Source organism: Pomacea canaliculata, linkage group LG6 (genome assembly GCF_003073045.1).
Source record: "Pomacea canaliculata isolate SZHN2017 linkage group LG6, ASM307304v1, whole genome shotgun sequence".
Taxonomy (NCBI): domain Eukaryota; kingdom Metazoa; phylum Mollusca; class Gastropoda; order Architaenioglossa; family Ampullariidae; genus Pomacea; species Pomacea canaliculata.
Window position 1 is genome coordinate 9,123,051 of NC_037595.1, and position 18,859 is coordinate 9,141,909.

Consider the following 18,859-nt stretch of genomic DNA (forward strand, 5'->3'; position numbering starts at 1 on the left):
CGACAGCAGGCCCTCGGTCAAGATGTCGACATACAGATTGTTTAAATTTCGTCTCGGCTTTCCTCAGAAGTGATGTCTTTGCTGCACTACAGAGGACACCGCTTCCGGATCCGTGGAGTGGAGGATGAAATGATCAGAGAACTTTCTTCAAGGTCTTACTTGGAGGTACAGTGTCACATCTACATACGGGTCCCTCGGCTGTATTTGCATGCTCAAAGGCTTTAGAGCCTTTTGATGATAAGGTCATGAAAACAATCTTTCTTTCATCTCACTTGGGCATAAAAACATTCAAACTAGTGTATTTAAATGTATAAAAAGGAAAACTGACTCAGTGGTACTTGCTTTCTTTATTAAATGGCTTTTTTCCTTTTACTTACTGCAACCAGTTAGAGATAAATTAACTAATTGATTAACTGTTCAATGAAAACAATTAGTGATTTATTTATTGATTGATCAATTAATTGATGATTGTCCAGGCAACTAAGTCAGTAAAATGTCCTTATAAATGTATTAAAGAGTCAGAAGAGAATAAGGGGGAAGGATAAAAAAGACTACAAGAGTATAAAACGATTGCAGCTACATCTACCATGACATAAACTACAGTGTTTTAATGATCACTGCTAACAAACAATAATTCATTTCCATACACACTATGTTGACTCCAGAAACTTCAACAACTAAATTCCTGGCTTTTGGAGTTCCCTAAGTCGCTTGACAGATAACGATGCAGCTTACAAGTGACTTTCAGACATCGAAAGTAAATAAACGACGAACAGAAAAGTAGACATTATCTTCATCCTCGTCTTCAACACTCAGATCAACATTTCTGCACTTGCTCTCTTCTTCAACATCGCCGTCTTCATCAGACTGGTCACGTTGTCTCCAGGAGGTCGTCTCTCTTGATTTGTATGTTCAACTCGCTGTCCTCAGCTATCATCGCTTCTTTTTCTCGACGAGAATCTGTCCTGCTCAAAAGAAATTCACCATTTGCATCGACGGTTTTCGTATTATTGTAAACAACATGCCCGCTCTCTCAGTAATTCTATAAGTAAAATATATGCTGAAAGACTTCACGTACATTCTGTTTCAGCGGTTTAGGCAGTTTCCATGTAGTTCCCACACACTATAACTAGATATTTTTCTATAAAGTTCAGTTCGTTTTACATTTTTGAGAACTTGGCGATCACAACGAAAACATCTGAAGATAAAGGTAAAAAATGTGTATGCATCAATAACTAAATTGTAAAAGAACTAAAAAGACAAGTAAAGGAGGCTTCTACGAAAAGTGAAAAGTTTAGAAACTTATTACTTTGATATCTGTACAGATATACTATTTTTTTTATTTTTGAAAAATATTTAAAATATCTCTTAAAATATCTACGTGATCTCATTATTTTTGTCACCCACTTCCCAAAAATTGCAGCATCTGACAGAGTCTCCGGAAGCTTCTGACGCAGGGTTTCTGGAAGTAGAAGGGAGACAAGTCCAGCTGCAACCGCCAGACTCCCAAACACAATGAGAGGAAGAGCCCGGCTAAAAGGACCTTCTATAAAAAGAGCCTGCAAAGATAGAGCACTCAGTGGATTTTAGATGTAAGCTTCATTTTCTGTTGATAATGAGAGGAAGGAAAGTGAAAGACTAGTAGTAGGTCTGGTGCAAATGAGGTATTTTACAGCTTTTTGAAAGAAAACTAAATTTGGTATGGGCTATAGCGGAAGCGGCGTAATGACAAGTTCTAAAATGATCAAAGAAAAGAAAGGTAAAAAAATGAGTAAACTTGTTCAAGAGCAAGCGAACTGACAATTTTATTTATTTAAAGAACATTTTTTTTAAAGAAAATGTCGATGAAAGCTATGCGTCTACTTATCTATTCATTCATCCACCTTTTTTCTCCGAGCAGTGACGGTCAATAGTGAAAGTAGCTCAACTATTCTTTAAAAAAAAAAAAGCCCTCTCGAGGGGACTGAACTCTGTCATCTTATCTCCTCCTTGGATCTACTTGCACTTTTGATGTCCTTGGTTCTGGATTATTCTGTTAATGCCTGTGCCAAGTCGTTCTTATCTATAAATGTTTTTGTCCACTACTAAAGCCTATTCCCCATCTTGTGAACTTCTCGACAAACGGTTTAATCATCTCCTTTCTACTTCATTTTTTCCGATTTACTGATTAATCTTGTCTTTGCTGTAATCCACCAGCCACGAGCTTCTTCGCTACATTTTATTATTATTATTATTATTTTTTTGCTGACCAGATTACGCGCCCAATGATGTTTGTTTGTGCCATCTTGCTTTGTTTACTTTGTTGGCACTTAGTAGTTGATTCAAAACACAACTCTAAGCCAAGTGTTCAAACTACTATTTTTTTCCTATGCTTTAAGTCTGTCTTTTTATATTTGCTGTGATGCATACCATGCTCATTTTGACTCTTTGTATATTGACATTTACAGGTCATTCACATCATTAGATATGTACAAAAGGGAAAAGTCGAACTGAATGTCAGAACTGACGAGGTCAACGATGTACGGAGAGAGCAGGCTGCCGACGCGAGCGAACATGGAGCCGCACCCCACCCCGAAGTTCCTCATAACGGTCGGGTAGAGCTCGGCTGAGTACAGATAGATGATGGCGAAGGACGAGGACACGCCAAGTTTACCGATCATCGCCAGAAGTCGTTGTGATCCACTGCAACTCTGCCAAGTAACATTTGAAAGGAAAATATCACTTATACATCCATACTTGAACGAGGCCTTCTTCGATGTTGAGTTTTCACATCACATTCAATATCTCCCTCTCGAGACTCTGTCAACTGCCTTTTTAAAGTCAATGAAGTTGTGGTAAAGGAAGAACGAATTCGTAAAGGAAAACAACAAAGAAAGTAAAAATTATTCAGCTAAAGATTGAAAGAAAAAGAAATAATTGAAGGAAGAAAGAAATAAAGAAAGCAAGGAAAGAAGGAAAAAAAAGAGAGGAAGAAAGGGAATAGGGAATTAAGATGTGGGGCTCACCTTGTCCTGCGAATAAGATAGTAAATATTGTGAGGAGGCACGATATACCAGCTGTCAGCATGGATGCTGAATGCAGCTTCTTTCTACCCAAGTAATCCATCAGGAACAGCGCTACTATGTACCCAACAAGCTCCACCACGCATGACAACAGGAAGTTGAGCCGTAAACCTCCGGTCAGGTTCGACACATTGAGACTGAGACCGTAATACACCATGCTGATCACCGCCCTGCACCCCCCACCCCAGCAAAAAATAAAACAAAACAAAAAAACCGTCGTAGTTATTCGGTGCTTGACATTGACAGTGTATACTTCTTCTTCAATAATTACTGAATATAGCTAACATAGTTTGTCTGTAATACAAGGTGTAAAGATCCAGACTTCCTTTTCTTAAAAAAAGTAAACCTTAATTTCAAATTTTAAGCTTGTACAAAATATAGACGATTTTTGTGTTACTTTTCTGTGTCTTCTTTACCTCATCTGACTACAATCAAATTCTACTTTATTCACTCCTGACGTTTGTAATCTCTAGTTTGTCTCCATCTCTCCCTCATTTATTGTTTTAAAGAGATTTTTGTCAGTTAAGACATCAGCGCCTACAGCTACCAAGTGTCTCAACATAAAAACCTCAATGTACCACACCAGTTGAAAGCGATGATAACTCCTCTGACGACCATTGTGGGATACTCGATGAGCCTTAGAGGAGCGAAGGATGACACGCGCGACGAGTCGTCATGCTTCCTGTCATGCGCAGTGCATGTTAAGTCGTCTGGCAAGATGACGCCGTTAACCTTCGCGGCTTTCTCAGGGTGGCCATCCCTTGCTCCACCCGTCCTTTGGCGACCAACCATCGAGGGGACTCTGGAACAATCCTGAAGAAAAAATATGTCTACACTTATATACTTTGTATGTTATGCTTGTACGACTATGTACATATGTATGCAAACATTTTGAGGTGTGTGGAAAAATTGACATCATAATATACAAAATGCAAATAGCAATTAACCTATACAATTTTCTCAAATAAAGAAAAGATAATTTCTTGTGAAAATCTACATAACTTACAAAGCACCTTCGAAGCACGGAGCTGGCTGTGAATGTTTTAAGTCTAAAAACGTGCGAATAATAACGGAATAATGGATAGCTAGATTACTTCAGAGTTACAAAGGTCCTCGTCAACTTCCGTTACATTACACAGTAATGAGGCTAAACGTCACGTGACGTTCTCTTCACATTTGGATCACTCCGTTACTCGCGAATTATTTTCCAATCCCACGATGTTCACGCTCACGAATTGAATGTCCACATTTCTCACAAATCAAAGAAAATTATCTCTGTCAAAATAATTATCATGTTGTCCTAATATGTGCCGCACTTTCATCAACACTTTATATTCAAGATAAACTTTCGTCTTTGTTTTCCTGACACGACTTCGAAAAGCTTGCAATCGTTTGTTCCAACATTAATCTATTCGTTGATCTCCAAGTAGTTTGCCTTATTCGCCTTAACTTCATTTATGACACAATAATAAGGTTACTGTGCTATTAGGCCCAATCACGGGATCGAATCAAGTGGGTTTGCACTGATGGCTTGACCGTGTAAGCAGATTATAAACACGATGTTTCAATGCGTCGGCATGCGTTCGGAATAATAAACTTATTTTTACTGCAGGCATAATAAATGAGGGTTTGACAGTTTGAACGATGCAGTGGTCGCAAGGGGACACAACTCCGATGTATCAGAGTTACCTTTTCGCAGCTTGCTTACTGAAGCAGGCAACAGGAGGTAATCGGGTTGCGCTTTTCCTTCCGCATCAGCAGAGGGTACAATTTACAAACACATGATGGATGCTAGAGACATGACCTGAGTAACGGCACTGGGGCACCCACACCCGAGCTCCACCCTTGCACCAAATAATTTTTCCCAGCTACAGATTGGGCCAATATTGGAGGTCTTTGCTGTCACCAAAGAAAAATTATTTTCCATCCATGTTTTTTTTTTTGTTTTTAGCAGGGACATGATGGCGGGCTCAACACGCATCCGATAACAGATCTTAAGAAATTAAAGAGGGCATATTGAAATAAAATTTCGTGACTCTTTTCTCCTCCTTGAATTTTAAGAGTGTAAATACATAGTTGACAACAACACCGACGGTTCTGTAAGTAATACCGGATATTATTAGAGTGAGGAATACATAGATACTTAGGGACATATTTCATCGTTTTCTCGCTTAGACACACACATACTCATTCTCTATCAATTGTATTTTAATCGCACAAATTACATAAAAAATTATTTCTTCAGCTACGTCGACAACTAGCTATCCCTTAATCCTATTTATCTCAATTAAGATGCATGAACAATTTTTCTGTTTTTCAGATAATAAACTTTATAGGTGACCTGCATCTTGAATAACATTTCCACCGAAAGGGTCAAATTTTATTGGCAGGGCTGACATCCTTGTGTTGCTGAACTCCAGAAGTTCCCACATCCGTAAAGTGAAGCTACTAAGCTGGAATTTGCGGATGTTTTAGAGATGACAAAATAAACAGATTACTTTATAACATCCTCAGATCCCCGACAAGTGACCAGTGTTGCGGAAGATAATAATAAAAAATTAATCAATTTCTGGTCTAAGCTTGCCTCAGTGGAAATTTTAAAAAAATTAAGATTTTCTAGTGATATTAAAGGGCTTAGGTTGATGCGCAGCACTCTATAAAATTTATCGAGAAGGTTTTTTGAGCGGGAGGTGCAAGTGTAAATAATATTTTCTTCATTATAATTCGCAGACTTGCCCTAAGTTTCGACTGTCAAATGCTTTTTTCCATATATTTACACTTTGCTTTAATTGTATTGTAATTACTACAATCAATGTGTAAACAATTCTATATATGTAAAAGATTTTACTTGATTCTTTGCTTGTGTAACAAACCTGTAAACAAATCCACCCCTTATGTGATGGTGCGGACAATATTCATTAGTTAGTTGGTCAGTGCTCTCTCTAGGTAAGGTAATCAGCTCTGTTCCTCATTTCCTGTTTGTTTTCCTGCCTGCTTAACCTACACCTATCTGTCTACCCAGCCCACGTCGTCGGGAAAGCATCCCTAAAGATAAAGATGGCATTAATCAACCTGCCGGAAGGGCTTCCAGCCAGCGAGTCCGCCCACCCAGAGAATACGGAGGTGAAGGGTGAGTACTGACCACCAGTACAGGAGGAAGACGACTGTGGGCACCGAAGCAATGAGCTGAATCTGCTGCCAGTCCCGGAGACAGTAGCTGAGGGCAACCATCAGGAAAGGACCAGACAACCACACGATCTGGTACAGGGCTCCGGCATGGGCACGCCTCGTCTTGCCCACCAGCTCCATGGCTGCAACAGGAAGTCGCTTGATTGTTTAGTAAAATGAATGAAGGAAGGACAGTAGAAAGGGCAAAAGTGAGGACTAGAACCAATGGCTTCAAGGACTGAGAAAGTATATAGAGAGGGAAGGTGGAAACATAAGGAGCAGTTGAGTAGAAGGCGGATATACCAAAAGCTAAGAATAGAGAGAAATCAAGGACCCAGAGAGGGAGACTGAAAAGAATCTAAGAAGGAAAAAATAGAAATGGGACATAAAGAAGGAGTCAGAGAATTTACAGGCAGAGAAAAAAAGACGAGAGAAAGCAAAAGACAAAGAAAGATAGGAGAAAGAACAAGAAGAAACGAAAACAACAAAGAGAGACAGAAGGAGAAAAGAAGAGAGAACGACAAAGAAGAATTTGAAAGATTGAAAGATAGTAAGACAGTAAAACAAAACAAAAATATCACAAAAAAGAAAGTAATAAACTAAAAAAATAATATACTTAAAGGAAATTAATAAACCACAAAAAAATTAAAAATTAAGCAAACAATTAAAAACATTCAATAAAAAAAGGAAATATTAAAAATAAATAAGATTAACTTGGCAAAGTGGATGGCGAGTAAAACAAATGCTGACATGAAATATTAAAAATAAATAAAATTAGCCTAACTTGGCAAACTGGAGGGCGACTAAAACAAATGTTATAAAAACAGCAACTAAATAAAATAAAAGAAAACACAACAAAAAAACCAAATAAACAAAATACACAATCTGGTAGAGAGAATATATTCAAACAAGAGGCTGTAATTGAATAAACTTTGCAAGAAGTATTTCTCCAGTATATAAGTCCACTCTGGAACCCCTAAGTATTTCTGTAGAGTCTGGACATCATCTAGAAATCAGCGTCTCGCGCGATTGCACGAGGTTTGAGAACTGCTCCCACTGCTGACGTCAGCAACAAGGATTTCATCCTTCATCGATCGAAGCACTTTCTTCATAGTTTCTCGATGAAGGCGAGGTTTGGGAGAAAGGGGTAAATCTTCTCCTGCAACACCGATTTGATCTAATTCCGACACACAAATATTAAAAAAAAGAAAATCGTTGTTGACAGACCAGGTTTCGTCCATCTGATTCATTCCCCTTGGTGGAGCTAAATGAAAGGGAGAGAAAAAATATGTTAGAGCTGACGAGAGTCCAATTCAATATCGAAATCGATGGCAGGTTGAGAAAAAGAAGAGCTTTTTAGAAGAAGCTGCTTTGTAATATTTATTTATTTTTTTTTATTTATTTAACAACTTAGGTGTGTCTAAATTTCAGGTGTTGATATTTTCAATGCCGCACCTAGTCTGAGTGTCTTCCAGAAATTGTTGAAGATGGGTTGTCAAAACCTAAAAATTATTTATTAAAGCTTTGATCTTTTTCCAAAAAACATTGAAGAATTCTCTCGAGCAGAACACTTTGTTCTCTCCAAATAGCGAAATCTTGTGATAAATTCAACCAAGTCACATGATCATAATTTCGCATTCGGGTTGACTTTAATGCCATTCGTGACTGTGAATTGAAGAAATAATAATACCATAAAATTCAGTCTGTTGAGCACACATTTTTAATTTCGGCTTTTTTCCACAAATAAGCCGCAAATATTTAGAACTTGAAAGCTGCATCATTATCATTTCGTTTCGTTTTCGCGGCATGATGAGGGTGTGTGCTTCAGCAACTGATTTGAATGCTTCGATTGTATTCGGCTTTTATTTTTTAAGATGTGAACAGCTAACACTGTATCGACGTGGACAGTCAACATGGAGCTCGGCGAAAAATTTTCGGAATCTGAAAAATCCGGAAACATCGGCAAACAAGGCACATCGCTGTTTCAGCGGCAGAGTTTAAAGCTTGGGAAAAAGTCTCGACTTATAGTAAAAATTTACGACGATGATGATGATTATCATCTTCATGGCGCTAGTGCTTGCTCAGTGAAGAACAATATTTTGTATTAAGATAACAAACATTATTAGAGTTTAAAAATGTCAGAGGCACAGTTTCATCTTTTTCCTCCTTCAAATAGGTTAGTTAAAAGTAAAAAAAGAGTGTCATGAGCTAAGCTGAAAAATGCAGTCACCTAGCACAAAGCAGGAGACCATGACTCCCATAAGACCGAGGCCAGACAGGAAACGATAGACCAACAGAGCCGCAGGGGATTGTGGGAAGGCGGAAATGATCCCAGCCAGCGCCATTATCATCAAACAGCAGCAGTAGAGCTTCTTCCGACCTATCCTAAAAAGATACAAGCGCATGAAAGACAAGGTAATACGAAGAATTGTTCTTCCACTCATGATATTCTCAAGGTTTACTTTAGTGCCTTTGACTGCATTCTCAGATGTTAATAAAACAGATCAGTCGTGTGACACAGTTACCTTTATTACAGAAATGAGAGGGTAACAAGAAATAACAGCAGCAGCAAATATAGAAAAAGAAAAAGTGTTTGAAATAGAGGACAAGGCTATGATGATAGTGATGATGGGTGAGACAAAATTGTCATAGCAACATGGACGTCCTTGGCACCACCATCGGGTGGCAGCAGGGGAAGGAGGAAAGGTATAAGAAAAGCGACTGAAAGAGGAATATACTTGAGAAATGCATTGTAATTGCAAGACAAACAACTGAAATAAAAATATATTTCAGAAATGCAACAAACTGAATGCTACTGCATTTTCTCTACTTCTACAATATCAACATCAACAACTACCACACCACAGCGTCTGCATTAGTTGTAACAATCATGTAACAATCATCATGTCTAGTGTTACTTTCATCGCAGTTAAATATAGATTCCATCCTCGCCACACACACACATATCCTCATATGTCTATCTTTATTTATACTATAACATCAATCCAGAGTAAGTTCAAGGTGTCGCTAGATGACAGAACATCTACCAGTCGCACAGGACACTGACGACCACTGAGCCAGCGAGGAAGCCCGCCATCATCATCATGTTGGAGTGAGCCCGCACGTACTTTGTTCTCGCACACCAGGTCAAACTAGAAAAAAAACAAAAACAAACAACAATCCAACGACAGCTGAGGTGAAGAGTGGTGGGAAGAGGTAGCAGGAAGAACAGAATGAGTAGCAGAAGGAGAAGATACAGTTAAACTTCTAATCTCCTCTTTCTAAGCGATTAGGTCTCGCCACTGTAAACAAAGTGTTTATAGGATTGTGTTGTGAGACTTGTTTTTGTCTTCTTTTGTTCAATAATAACCTTTAAAGTGCAAGCGGGTGTTGTTGATAAGGTCCTATGGACTGCTTTTGCTAATCGAATAAAATAGTTTTAATGTTGTTGGCGGTAGTACCAATCCCTTGTGTTAATGTGTATTTATGTCTTTGTCTGCCTCAGTAACCCCAAGAAAGAGAGAGAGAATGAAAGGAATGAAAGAAACAAAAACAGCAAAAAATGAAAATGACAAAGAAAGAGAATTCTCAAGGGGAAAAGGAATGAAAAAAGAAAACAAAAAAATCCACAACGACCAAGGACAGATGGGGTGGAGAGAGAGAGAAGGAGAAAGCGAGAGGAGGAAGTTACATTTCTTGAATGTGCGATGGGGTATGGGGGAACTGTGATTGCGTGCCGGTGTATTCGTGCATGCGCGTGCGTGCCTGAGCCTGTGTTCCAGGCACGGACAGATGGTCAATCTCTGGAGATGGCCTGTAAGAAGACTTCTAGAACCTGCCAGCAACAGTGAAAGCTGTCAGCAGAGCATGTGTTCGCTTGACTGATTTGTTTCACAACCCCTGTACAGGTTCTCTATTTGCTGGACGGAGAATGCACGTGCATACAGTCAAACGGAAACATGCACACATATAACATTTTAGACAGTCAGAGATAGAAGTAAAACGCAAATATTGGAGGTGAAAGAGATGTCTAGAAATGTGAGAATAAGCTGTTTAAAGATGCAACCATTTACCTGTGAAATCAGGGTGGAAGCCATCTCTTCTTGATCGTACACCCAGCGATCACAGCTTCACGCGCCTGTTGTTACTGACGTTGACGAGGGTGGAGTTGACGTCAACGTAGACATGACAAGAATCGAAGACCTCCTCATTGTTGACAGTCGTGTGTGGAATGCTCTCGAGAACCAGGTGCGTTTGTGTTCTTTGCTGAACTATTGCAAAGGTGTCATTTTCATACCCGGGTATTGCACATCTGCAACGTGAACTCATCATCATCATCATCATCATCATCATCATCATCATCATCATCATCATCATCATCATCATCATCATCATCATCATCATCATCATCATCATCAGTCACTTGACTGGTACTAGTTGATCACTAGATAACCTGGACTCGGTACTGGTCACTTAAGGACCTGATTAAACAGCGGCCAGGGTGCGCCACCCGAGACGGTGGTGTGCGGTGTTGAGCAGGTCCTTCAGGGACCACTACTTCACGTTGGTCATCCACTATCCTCGTTGCAGGAAGATGTTAAGTAGCAACAGGCGACAACATGTATCATGACCAACGCCCTCTGTTATTTGAAAGAGATTTTTCACCTAGTTGTTTATCCCCAATGAGCTAAGAGGATCCTCTGTACGAAGTGTGTCTGGAAAGTAACGCCACTGATGTTACAAACAATTTATTTCAAGTCCAAGCATCAAACAACACGATTTCGTCTATAAAGTAATTTCCCTGGAGTCATACATTCCATCCTTCTCTGCCACGCTTCTATGCACTGCTGCAAGGATTTTTCTAGAATTTTCCTCAGCTCTGTCGTTAAGGCCTTTTGATGACCTCCACGTCTTCAAACAAGTCCCCTTGATGATCCCTTGATTTTTAGGAAACCGAAAAAGTTAAATGGAGCAAGATCAGAGGTTGTCCATGTGCAGTGAAACTTCCGGATGCCCAGGACGTTGTGAGCTTGTAGATGCTTCACAAACTATAAAGTTTCAATGGTTCTAATAAGAACTTTGTAGATGTTCAATTTCTCCGTCACATACCGATATAAATGTTTATATTGAGGCAAATCGCAGTGACCCATAGCTGCAGCAATAACTGGGATAGTCCAAACTTTCAGATACGAGAAAGCTCTCTTGTAAAAAATAAATAAATAAATAAAAAGGGAAATTCTACTAGTTTGTTTTAGAAGTGTAGAGGTTGGGTAGAATCCATTGATTCTTTTAAAACACCCACCTTCTTTCATTCATACTGATATGAACAGCTTTGATTGTCCGAATTTGAAAAGAAAAAATAATCCTTTCCCAAAGACCTTATTAAAATTGCTTTTTGTCAGTCACACCAGGACGTCTGGCGTAATCTGTAACCTAATACCGCTTCATTTTTTTCTATAAAAATATACACTCAGGTTTTTCAGACACATGGTGTAAAGAATAACAAGTGAATCTTATATTCCTGAATTTCATGACGTCAGTGCTGCTATGGCAACCAGCAGGGCATTTCTTTGTAAAGTATCTTCAAGTTTTTATCAGAACATACTACAGACAACTCTTCATCGACTGACTTCTTGAAATAGTTTCGGTTTTGAATAATTCAAAAGAGTACTGGCTGTCAATTGTACTCATTTAATCTCACTGAAGAGTGAAGCGAGTCGTCTGCTAATGAACTGCTGACATTTCAAAGACCAAAGGGGACCGTCTGACCCAGTAAAGGAAAGGAAGACAATGGGGTCTTGTACAGAGAGGAATGTAGCTGAACACGTGATATAACAGTTTTCAATTATCTAGCTTTGCTATTTTGGACTGGAGTTTCTCCAAGCTGTTCGTCAATGTGTCAACCTCTAAAACGCCATTCCTATTAAAATTGTTCTTTCTTGCATGGATACAAGCTCGGACACTACCTGTTCATGTCACCCACACACATCTTGACATACAGTTCCAATTATTTTCTGACGACCATCTGTCCAGCTCAAATGTTTGGTGAAGGCTAGGCTCACAAAATAAAAATATAAAGAAGGCCGATGATCCATAACTGACGCGGGTAATGGGAAGGGAACTTTGGGAGAAATTCGTTATGCCAAAAAGGTTTAAAGAAAGGTAATAAATGGCGAGATAACCAATTAAAACTCTCTTTCTCGACATATATATATAGATGGAAACAATGTAGAGTGCAGAAGACAAGAAGCCAATAAAAAGACGGATATAGTGGCCCAGACTCTGCAAAAGTGAGACATAACAAGAGTGAGCCTTGAAGAAGCTTTAGCTCAAGGTATGTCGTGTTACAGCCGGACAACTGCCAGAAGGCAAACAAAGAACATGACAGTGAATAAACAGAGGAGAAAACTAAGGTGAGATTAAACCGATTTTACCTGTGTTTGGGTACGAAGACTGTGAAGACGACCATCATGACCTGAAGACCCTTGAAGGCGATTGGTAGAGTCACCATGAAGTAAAACCGTTTCTGGTACCTGCCCCAGTCCCCCAGGAGGGTCAGGATGTCATCAAAATCCATTCTGTCTTCTGGTCCCTGAAAAATTTAATCATAGGCTAAGTCATATAGACCTGTGGCTTTATTACAGACTCTTTCCATATTAGTGGCCTGTGGTCTTGTAATAAACATTTCATTTCGTTCAATCTGCTTGGCCCTGTGGGTACAGGCATTTAATTGCACTTCAATTCAGCTACGGTTCCTAACCTTTACTTACCTTTCTGTCTTCTCATATAATCACAGCATCACTAACAGTCGCTTATCCATTCATTCCATGATTGTTGCTATCAGCTACCTTCAATTACTGTCTCTGTCCACGACACAAACTGCAGTGCATAGTCACGCCCAAACCATAATTCACCGGCCTGACTGACAATACTTTAACAAGGACTTCAAATAAAATCATTTAAAGGCCTACATGAGCGCTTAATATTCTTGCTCCTAAGTCGTGGTACTCGATGGTATTTCTCTAAAATCTGACTGAGTAATTTGCTCAATCCTTGAGAGATGACTGTAAACTCATCACCTTATACACAGATTTATCCAATCTCCAGATATTAGGGAATTTTAGTGGGTACACATCCGTTGTCAATACTACAGCCAGTTAATCACAAAGTATTAATTAATATCCGTAGACTTTCGTGAAGGCACGTGATCAACATCTTTCTGTGCATGTATTTTCGAAAACACATGTGTGTAATTTTCATTCAAGCAGATTTTGTGAAATATTATCTTGTCTCGAGTTGACAAACCATCTGAAAGAAAATGTGTACTGTGGTGAACCTTTAACTGAGATGCACCGAGACCAGGCCACGCATCCAAAGGTTATTTCGATGCTCTGAATACAAGCAGGTCGTTAAGCGATTGTCCTCTCATTGTGTGGCTCCGTTACGGGATAATATAACTATTTAATATTTCCCAATTTTTCTGGCTGTTGTTGAGAGATTTTACATAAACTTCACAGAGAAGAAAGCCATTTTTGGACATGGTTATTCAAGATTGAAATATACACACGCTTACGAGACTCCCCATCCTATCCCATAAATATCAGCCAACAAGTTTGCGATTACCTTCCATGGTAATATTGCATTTTTAAATCGGAAAAACACATTTGTTGAACTGCCCTGCAATGGTAATTTTTTTTTTTTTTTGGTGAGGTAGTGGTGGTGGTGATAGGGGTGGTAAAACTAACTGTTTCATAGCAAATGATCCATTTTAATAACTTAATTTCTTTCTCTCTCGTGTACAATTCAAGCCTTCTGTAAGAGGTGATTTTTCTACCAAAAGTAAGAGCATCTGACATTCTTCTCTGATGTGTTACTCCTTGTCAATAAGGTTTGAACAGTAAGTCCTGATTTGCATGTCACCTGAAACATTTTGTATCGGAACTGAAGATCTTGGTCAATCATGAAAAATTGTCAACGAAATCTTGCGACTTTTGTTTCCTTGCATGGTCAACAGAATCTTTAGCAACTTGAATAATTCTGGTAACAGAATCGAAATAGAGAAAACATGTGAAATAAAAAAACCTCTTTGTTTATTTTGTTTTGTGAGGAGAATCTAGCGACCTTGTCATGCTAGAGAAAATTTAAGGTATTTGCCTTGCCTGCTCTCTAAACATTCTGTCATTGCCCGGCGAAGAGCATCCAGGGTCTGCTCCTTAAATGGCCAAAAAGAAAACAAAAACGAAACAAAGATTTTTGCTCCTGTTTGGCCTTCAAAACTTACGCAGGTTTCCAGCAACATTTTTCCTACATTATTTTATAAGTCATTTGTAAGAAACAGATGCCTCAATGACTGAAAATTTATTAAGAAACTTGAAATTTCAAACACGTAGAGCACGTGCGCTTACATTATAAAACTGTACTTGTCTCTCGTCCTGAGTCTTTTATATCCTGTGTGACGGCTGACCTTATCAATATATTTTGTAATCAAATATTTTTGTGGAGTTGTGTGGAGCTATCATTCGCTTTGTATTGTGGAAAATTGTGTAGATAAACATTTGACCATGGAATTGCTTGGAACTAAAACCTGTGGGACTTGAAACAGGTCGCGGGTAGCTGTCGGGGTTAGGACTGTTTATGACAGCTTTAGGGTAGAGTCGAAAACACATTTTATGCAAAATACCCGGTTAATTAGTATGCATGGGACACTTTTTATTAACCCATCGTCAGAGAAAACTCGGGCGACACGGGAAATCTTAATTGCTGATTAGCTTCGGTTGTGACATGGAAGATAATGACAAATGCTTATAGCTCCACATGACGAATGCTGAAGTCCTTAGGTGTGAGATGAAAAAGAAAATGTCACTGGTACAAAATGTACTACGACTTGAATATGAGAGACAAACAGGTCAGGCAAAACAAAAATTCTAACACGCCACGAAAAGGAATAAAGTTGATCTAGTCCATACATTGCTTTACACTTGCCATTAATGGAGTGAAGGTGATTTTCATTAGCGCTGCAAGTCTGACGGAAGTAAAACTAAAATAAATAAATAAATAAATAAAACAACAACCAAGAAACCGCCAGACTTCTTTACCTAAGCGTGCCCGTGCATACAATCCTCCATTCACGTTCCATCCATCCGGATATCCAGCATTTGTGAGCGCCATTAATCAGTGTAAGCTGCTTACATCCAGTGAGTTACATGCTTTATTACTAGTTATATAGGGAGCAGGAACACAGCTAAATCCGACAGAGGGCACAGGAGATATGCACAGTTTGGACACAATAATTGGTCAGAGAATGTGAAGGTGATGATGATTAACGACGACAGGGGTGATGTTGGTTGAGGTTGTGGACTATCGATCATTGCTGAGGATTTCGTTAACCTTTTCTCTGTGCCAAACGTCCCAACAGTCGTCCCTGCACGTGTCAGCCTCCTTCCTCCATCACTCCCTCCCTCTCTCCTTCTCTCTCCTACCTTAACTTAATGGTTATGCAGCAGGAGGACACTTTGCTCCGCCTAGCGCACGACAGGAAATGAACCACCTGGGTTTCAAATCACGTGATTTTCGGGTCCAAGGATGATTGCTTTCGCTCTTTACAGTGTCTTTTGTAGACCAGTGAACTTTGAAATAGCACGGTGAAAAATTGATGGAGACCAGCGTTCTTCCGCCTACCTTACAGCAGCGATGACCTCTGTGCCGGATGTGCTTTGTAGAAAAAGCCCAACGCGCATGCGTAATGGCGCTGTGGGATATGCAATTTCTTTTTCAAGAACTTTCCGTAAACTTTTTTCTTTTCTGCTAAATTTTCGAACAAGTTAAGATCTCGATCACGCAAGCTTGCACTTTTAAGACAAAAGAGGGAAGTGGGTGTAATGAAAGATGGGAATTTTAATTTTAAAAATTCCGAATGATTCAAACTGATGACCTGACCACTTAAAGATTATGAAGCTAACTAAAACGGGACGAAAAAATAATTTGGAAATCGATATATGGTTTGTGGCAGTGTTCCCAACGTTTTATTTATGTCTAGTTGAAATCTTTAATCACTCAAACTATCAATGGTGCCAAACCAGTTTGGACGAGGTCAACGACAACGCCATGAAATGCTTCTTTGTTTTGAAAGATTAAAGAGGGGTTTGCCGTTGATTTGCTCGTGGATTTAACCATCGAGTGAATGAACGGTTGACTGACACTTCTGCATACATGTTCATTATTATGCTCCGTTCTTCACGCCTCTCTTCACACGTTGGTAATCAGGGTTTTGTCCAAACCTCACGGAAAGCCGTCAGGGGTGTTATTAGTCCTGCGCCCTATAGGCTGGCATGAAATCCTCTGCCTGTATCCTGCAGACGCTACATCCGGGTTCTAAACGAGGCAAAAGGAGCAAACGGCGAGAAGAAGTCATATTGTAACCCTTTCTGTCCACTTTATAATTCTGTAGTCTGTTTTCCCCTCAGTTTGGCTTAGCAGGAGGTATGTAGGAGATAAATTTCTAACTAAATAAATAAATTTTCTAAGTAAACATGGATTTGAGAGAATTTAATTAACCAGCGTGAATAGTCATCTAAGAAGTAACAGTCAGTACAACTTCATTCTTTTCCGCTCGCTGACACGAACATCTTGACTATAAATATAAACAAACAGGTCAATTTACAAGAACCTCTTTGTACCAAGATGCACCAAGCTAGTGTTTTGCACAAATTACCTACAAGTAATCCCTGAATTGATTCAGAATATTATTTAGTATTATTTGCATTGTAATCGTCTCTCTAGGAGATATTTTGAACTCTAAATAGCCATAAGTGTGCGTGTGTGGTTCTGGATCGACCACGTGAGTACAATCAATCCGTAAGCTTGAATATTTCGAACAATTTTGTCACCGATTGTTCATTAGAGATAAAAACTGTGCCTGCTGCTCGCGCATGCTCAGTCGGATCTGACAAGCAGATGACCCTGCGCTGGTGACAAGACAGACGATGTAAGTCCTCGAACAGTGCCAAAGGTTCTGCCTTTACCCGAGCCTCGCTTTGAGCCTGACATGAGGAGGAGCGGAGGAATGTCTGGGAGATGGTTGCCATCGATTGGCGCCTGTGTGGCCGGCCCTGACTTCCTGGTGCCAGCCATGTAATGAAATCTGGGGATGCTAGCGGTGCCGCTGACTGGTGCTGCCATACTCCGCTTGACAAGCGGCTGAAAGAAATGCTGGAGGTGGAGAGGCAATCGACGAGTCCTTGGACTGCCTGCGTCCCGGGGACGACCGCTGTCGAGATAAGTGATGTACTCATCACCAACCCGTCCACGCTGACGCATGAGGGACGGGGACGGAGACGGGAGGAGGGAGGGGTAGTAGTTTTGTAATTTATGAGCAAGGCTAAGTCTTGTAAATTGTTTTTTTAAAGCTGGCAATAGTGTTTACAGCCTACTTCATTTTTTAAGGATGATAAAGGTGATTAGTGAATGAGGAGTGTGTGAGAATAAGTGCGAGAAGCGAGGATGAGTAGTGCTCATGCACAGTTCTTCTAGGAGTATGGGTCAGGTACAGACCTACCCAGACCAGAATATCGGCATGAGAATCTGTTTTTATGCTAAACCAGTGCGTGTAATGTGCAAGTAGCTTTTATATCAGGTTCTTATTCATCAGGTCCTTATTCGTCCTCATTAAAATCCACTAAATTTAAACGTAAGCAAAAATATGTGAAATTCCACAACCACCCATGCATTAAAATATGAAGAACGCCTGCAGCGATGTCAGTTTAATTTTTTAAATTTTCATTTGTGTGTATTTAATTAAACCTTGTTTTTCTGCTTTTCATAAGTTTTCTGATTTTTCTTCTTTAACATCAAAACATCTTGGTTTTTTAAAGAGCCATCTGCAAGTCTTTGCCTAGCAGTGTGTGTTTTTAATGCTAGTAAGAGTTTATAACTTTATCATTCGTTAGTTAATCAGATTAAACTGTGACTCATTATTTACAATCATGATATGAACTTGAACCGAACACAAAATTTCTGAGGAATGATGAATAATTTTTTTTTCGTTTACCAAAACTCCTATTTGTGAAGAAAAAGATGAAGACTTCAAATCACAAATAAACAGTGTAGGGTACTCGGAACATGAAGTTCTGCTAGAATGGCGTCCATTTGACTGTTGAACTTTCATTAGCTTCATCAGTAACTCTGATTGTCACACAGGGTCATAGTCACAGCAATGGTCTAGCGACCTGGACAGTGCTGGACGTGTCGACCACGACACAAGGCTGGCAGACATCTTCCTCAATCGGACATACTTCTGCACTTTAAATTGAAAATTCACAGCGTCCTCTGGCGGCTCGATCGGTATTTGTGGGGCTTGTCGAGGACAAAAACAACAACAGATGCTGCGGCAGCGACAGTGACGTCATGACATCCTGGTCCCCTGATGTTCCATCCTCCTTGTCTCCTCAAAGTCTGTTATGTGAGTGCGTTCGTTCGTGTGTGTGAGAGAGAGAGAAAGAAAGAGAGAAAGAGAGAGAGAGACTATGAACTCTGACCATAAATGTGTGTGTGTGTTTTACATCCAGTCACGTGATCAAAACAATTTCTGGCCTGGTACCACCCTTGGTGTGCAGCCAAAAGCGCTTTTTTGT

At 39.7% G+C, this 18,859-nt stretch overlaps 1 pseudogene; it reads right to left on the reverse strand.

Annotated features, from left to right (window-relative positions):
- Positions 1 to 337: 337 nt before the first annotated feature.
- On the reverse strand, positions 338 to 13,161 carry LOC112567091 (annotated as a pseudogene).
- Positions 13,162 to 18,859: the final 5,698 nt, after the last annotated feature.